Source organism: Pomacea canaliculata, linkage group LG6 (assembly GCF_003073045.1).
Source record: "Pomacea canaliculata isolate SZHN2017 linkage group LG6, ASM307304v1, whole genome shotgun sequence".
Lineage (NCBI taxonomy): Eukaryota > Metazoa > Mollusca > Gastropoda > Architaenioglossa > Ampullariidae > Pomacea > Pomacea canaliculata.
Window position 1 is genome coordinate 27,175,012 of NC_037595.1, and position 6,000 is coordinate 27,181,011.

The following is a 6,000-nucleotide window of genomic DNA, read 5'->3' on the forward strand; positions in this document are numbered from 1 at the left end:
ACATTTGATTGTCTCCCAAGGTAATTTAAATTTGTGTTTGATTACAGCATTAGCATGCGCTCTGTAGAGAGTGGGACCACCTCGATTACTGACAGTGCTACAGGCAGCATCTTCTCTAGTGTCTCCAGTCTGCAGCAGAGTCAGGTGCAACTCTCAGTGGGTGGTGACAGAGACTTTGAAGAACTCATTGACCTCACCATTAGCAAGAAGTCTGCCACTTCTGATGCTTCTGATGACCTAATCAACTACAACAAGTTTGAGGATGGGTCAGAAAAAACAAGGCACTGTTCCACCACCTATAATTGCATTTGAAGAACCAGCCACAGCAATACGGTGTCAAGATGTTAAAGGTTTGTATTAAACAAGTGCAAAAAACATTTTCCAATACCCCACTTGCTCACATGTGTGTGGGTGTATACAAAACATGCACTCACTTTCTATGCTTGCTCACTCTTTCTTGCATTTCACTCGTATCAAATTTTGTTGATGCGTGTGCATAAATGTAAATATAACTTTTTAAAACCTGTAATATCTTGAAGTTTGTAGTGCTTTAGTGAAGAGATGAAAATGAAAATTAGGAATAATTTTGCAGAGTGTTTCTATGCAGACATTTTGCTAAAGTGTCAGAGGGTGTTTCAGTTATGTAACCAAAGTATTTTAAGTAGTTGTTTTAAAGAAGGGCTAGATATATTTTGTCATCTAAATTTGATGTGTCTGCCTTGCAGATCTCCTCTCTTGACAGCATTCTGCATAGCCTCCACCTGCAGGAGGGACCTGTACGCTATGGTTGAGACATTACTGGCCACATTCGTCTGCTCCTCCTGAGGAATTTTTCTACGCAATCTAGGGCCCATTTATTTGCCAGGACAGAAGCTGTTTGTCTGCCATGGCTGTGCGTGACAGAGAGGCCACAAGTGTTGGCAATAATGGTGATGACCGGTCAGCCCAGGAAGACAGTTGCAGTGATAGATTGATTATGATTTCTAGCAGGAAGGGGTTTGGCAGCTTCTCACCATGGTTGCATGGTTCAAGTGACAATGACAGCGAGGCTGGCAGAAAGGAGATCATTTTAGCACTTGACAGTCCATCAAATGAAGCATGCCACAGAAGCAGGGACGTTGTTGAGCTTGAGATGCCAGCAGCTAGCTTTCTTGAGCAAGATCTGTGGGAGCAAGCAGAAAAGGATAATGCTTGCCAAACATCCACAGGTCATAAAAGTGCTAGAGGATTTTGGTATCGCTAACGTAAAACCAGCAACAGATGTCATGGAAGAGCAGCTTTGGCAGGTTGTGCTAAGAGAGATCACGTTTCATGAGGCATCTGATCTAGTCTAGTCTCACTTAGCAGCATTCTGAGCGCTCTGCCAGAGGGAATGGTATTTGTCCTACAAAGACATTCCTAGAAGTCCATTATGGTACTATTTGGTCAGTGATTTTTGCTAATTGTTGATTGCAGTGATGTGTGGGGGTAAAAAGTGGTGACGGTCTTGCTTGTGTGACCTGCTGCTAATGCTCTCAGTTCAGTTCCTTGACCTGTAATGGGTCTTTGGGGGCACTGAACAAATGCTCATGCTATAGGTGTGCATATACAGATGAAACAAGGGAGATAATAGTTATTTATACATTACTAGGTCTGTCGCAAAAGGAGGAAATGCTTTCAACATTTATTACAAATAATTTGAAGAAGAGAGCTTGTGAATCTATAGACGATAAAACAAGAAAACTAGAATTTATTTTTTTGTGGATGGATGGGGGGAATAGGCAATGCCATATAGTGTTTTTATTTAAATTAAAAACTGAATCCAACCTAAATGGCATAATAAATCTAGGTACTGATTGCTCAGCCTATGATCTTGCTCATATGAATTAGCTGTCAAATGATATCTTTTTGTCACTGACATTAACAGTTCGAGAGATATACCTAGACGATGTCAATGGCATTGTGGTTGTGAAAGCCATCTTGGGTTTGCCAAGCTCTAAAAAGGCAGACATCTTTGTGGATTTTATCCAAACAGGGCTTTGGGTAGGGGAGTAGACCTGAATCACAAGACTCTGGCAGAAAAGTTGCAGGTGGAGTAGAGGGTGGGTAACTTACATGTACACTTTTCTTTGTTTTGACAGTTGTGACATGAGCTTTAACCATATTCATAGAAAAGTTAGCAAGCATGGAAGGTGTGCATATGCAGTGTTGAAAACTTTTACTAAGTTTGTGTAAATGCCAGCATTGTCACTTGGCACATTTCTGTTAGATTCTCCTCACTCCTGTCTTTGATTGGAATGTAATTTCAAATGAACGACTGTGCCACCAATCACATTTGTTTCTTAAAAGCACATGCACATGAGGGAAAAGGGGTGATGGCAGGAACAGAAGGTGTTTGTACACATGATCTTTAAGTTACAAAAGCTAGGGATTTTTTGTGGGTCTTAAAGATTGGGCATGCAAAGATTAGGTTATGATAGAGTCCCCTGGACTTACCAGTCACTTGTAATGAAGTGTGAATGTGTGTGATACAAAGGTTAAGAACATTTGCATGTTGTGGGGTCCCCCTCCCCCTTTTTTTAAGTGAGAATTTTACGTACATTGAAATTCCTACAAATAAAAAAACATTTTCAGCAAACAAAATGAGGAAATCTGTTGAAATATTAATCTAGCACACTTGCTTAGACCTATGAACAATTTGTATGACTGCTACACTGGTATTTAATTTGTAAACTTCCAGATTCAAGCTGACATTTCACTTGTCCTGTTCAGACACAGTAAACTTGCGGAATAGGCATTGCCAAAGTCACTCTTTTAGAAGGTGTACAGTGCTAATGTAGTACCAGCTAGCTGCTTAACACTAGTCAGGTTCAGTTGTTTGCAATACTTGATAATGTTCCTGCCATTACATGTTCAGATATATTGTTTCTTCTGTGATGGCATTGTCTCTTCTCCTTTATGATGACATGCTTCTTTACAGCCCTCTTTTGGGAAAAGAAATAAGACTGCCCACTCCTTATTACTCACTTTTGCTAGGTTTATTTTTTGGTCTCTGTTGAATTGATGAAAGAGGGAAGTGGTTAGAGCAAACCTTGCACTTCATGCAGATTAATTCAAGGTAGAGCAGTAAATGATACCAGGATTCAGTCCTTAATAGATCATGCAGCTGGGTAACCACAACATTGTTTGCCAATTTATCTCCTGGAGAAATGTCAGTGTTGCTTAACATATATTTAGACATCAAAAGCTGCATTTTTACTTCTTTTTTTTTTTTTTTTTTTTTTTTTTTTTGAGATTTTTTAAAAAATACTTTAGGCTAATTGTGACAAGGCTGTGCATCTGAGTGTAGCAAAGGGTATATGTTCTGTAAGCCTAAAATGTGAAAGATGCTAATTTATTATTCCACGTGGATTTTTTCATGTTTGGATGGACAGCTCCATATCTCATAACAACAGTTATTGATGTGATCTTTAATTAATGTATGACTATCATAATGTGATTACTTGGCTTTTTTTTCCCCCTACTTTAAGCATCGTTGCTTTCGACCAGCTGGTGGCTAGCTGGGCTTGTGAGAAAGAAAAGCTGACAGTGTTGAATACCATCTGCATCATGGAGATGTTTTACAATCTTTGCCTTGATACCAGTGTAACCTGTTGCAAATGCACACAGATTTCTTCATGTTGTTTAAAACATTTATAACATTTTGCAATTTTTCACTGGCTTTCCATGATCAATACATGCCCTATCAAACATTTTAACAGAACAATGAAATTGAGCTGTTTTGTCTGCTTTTTCAAAATTGATCTTGTAGAAATGGATGTTTCGGTCAAGGTGGTTTTTGGTCTTGTCTTGGACTGTACTAATAGAAGCCATTCTTGGAGAGGAAATACTGTCAATATTTATTCCTCAAAGTAATAAACGCTTTTTTCACATTCAAACTGTATAATTGTGTGAATGAGGTGATAAATGTTTGACCACTAAAATTTAAAGTTCATCAGGAGTATTTTGCTCAATTGTGTTTATTTTTCAATTTAGAAACTATGCATGCAGAGTGGAAGTTTGCTTGGAATGGGTTATTCTCATTGCTGTCTCAGTAATAGAATGTTAATTTCGAGAGTGCTGTTGAGTTTTATTGTCAAAATGTGTTCTTGTAACAGAGAAACATCTAAAAGTATGCATCTTTGATTCATAATGAGCTTTTGACCTGTACGGCTAAACTTTATAAGAAGAAATAGGGATATGATTGTCATTTTGTAGTTAATCCTGCAAGAAGTGGCACAGAATTAGGGCAGGATTCTGAGAGATGGGGAGAAAACCAGCTTTTTGCAACTGTTCTTTGCTTGGATTGCCTTTGGCATGCAAAAATTGTAACTCTGTTACAATGTTTCATCACAGTGACTCAGAATTTAAATCAAAAGAAAGGCTGTGGATGTTGAACTAACAGTACACGAATAACAGCAGTCCCGCAGGGTGGTGAAGTATATGCAAAAAAGAAATACATTTCTTTATAATTTTAGGATTTTCCCAGGAGTCACATTAATCCCACTAAGGTAAGAAGTCTTTGACAATTTTTTTTTACATAATTCAGTTTTTGATATTTGTGACTAATCTTAGGTGGCAACAATTTTTCTGCTTTTTTCAACTTTTACTAGTAATTGGAACACAATATATACAAGGTATATTTCTGGTATTATAATCATGTGTAGTTTATGCAGGAGTAAATATTTATATTCATGGTATTTATATGCAGAAATGCACCAGCTTAAATGCCAGTTAACAGAGGTTTACTTACTTATACACTCTTTCAATCAGCAAGTTTATAGAGCGCCTTTCTCCAGCACCAACCAGACTCGAAGTGCTTTGCGTGCATAGAGGCACACAAGCACACACTATTTTTAAAGGGTAGGCATTAAATTCGCCTTCATTTAAAATGTGCATGCACTCAGCACATAAAGATGCACACATACAAATACAAAGAAGTATGCGCAATGAGCATTCTTCGGAATGGATACCTGCGCATTACAAATCGACTTATTATTATTATTAATTATGCCAGCACTTTTCCTTAAATGTATGTTAAAGCTTTAAGTTATAAACTGAAGTACCTACCCTAGATTCATCAACATAAAATGGATGCTTGCACATTGATAGAATAAGAAGAGAGTGTGTGCATGCACGCAAAAATGATTCGTTGATTTGACCAAGGCTGCAGATGTGTGTTTGTAAACATCCATATCTTCGCAAGTATGACCACAATGAAAACTCAGAAGATACAGATTTATGCCTTTTTTTGCCATTTCATGAGAATATGTATTACTGCCTACATAACAGAGCATCTCTCATCAAGATATATAAACTCTGGTGGTCAGCAGACAACACTTTTCCTCCACCAGTTCCAATTGCCATGTTTCCAAACTAAATCAGTGGTGTACATATACCATGTTACAGTCAAAAGAGAAAACTAGTGAAGTAGTGTATGTGGTTGAAACTATTTGTAACAGTGTCAGGAGTATAGGATATAGGATGGTCTTCAACATACTTTAACAACCATTTTAAATTGTGATAAGAGTGGAAGAAAATTTTGTTTATTATCATTAGGTCCATAGATGCAAAGTAGCTTGGCTTTGACACCTCTTACAGTTATTTTAATAACACAATGCAACCGTTTATCAAGAGCAGTGTGGTAGGTGAGCTAGCCTATGGAATGCTGCCTTCTTTGGTTGTGTAGAAATTTACATTCAGCTTCTACTTGTTAAACTTTGTGCATCATAACCTCTGATGCCAAGTACAAGCGAATAAAATGTCTTCTTTCATTTGATGTGTGTTGCAGTCCTTGATATTTTATGTAACAGGCCTTTTTTACAACAATAATTCGTAATCTGTTATCCCATGTGATCTTCACTTATCATGGTATCTTATCAGCATGTGCAAGTTAATCTTTTTTTTTTTTCAATCCAAATAGTAATGTGTTCACTCTTGATCTGAGCAATGCAGTGATATTTGTCATGGACTTCGGGTCAG

At 37.6% G+C, this 6,000-nt stretch overlaps 1 protein-coding gene across 16 annotated transcripts in view; it reads left to right on the forward strand.

Moving 5' to 3' along the window:
- Positions 1-5,794, forward strand: part of LOC112567059 (ensconsin-like) — a 55,181-nt gene extending 49,387 nt beyond the window's left edge. For all 16 annotated transcript variants that reach the window (XM_025243554.1, XM_025243553.1, XM_025243556.1 and 13 more), the window contains 2 exons: positions 48-350; positions 726-5,794. The gene's annotated coding sequence lies outside the window, so the exon portion shown is untranslated. The remainder of the gene's footprint in view (positions 1-47; positions 351-725) is intronic.
- Positions 5,795-6,000: the final 206 nt, after the last annotated feature.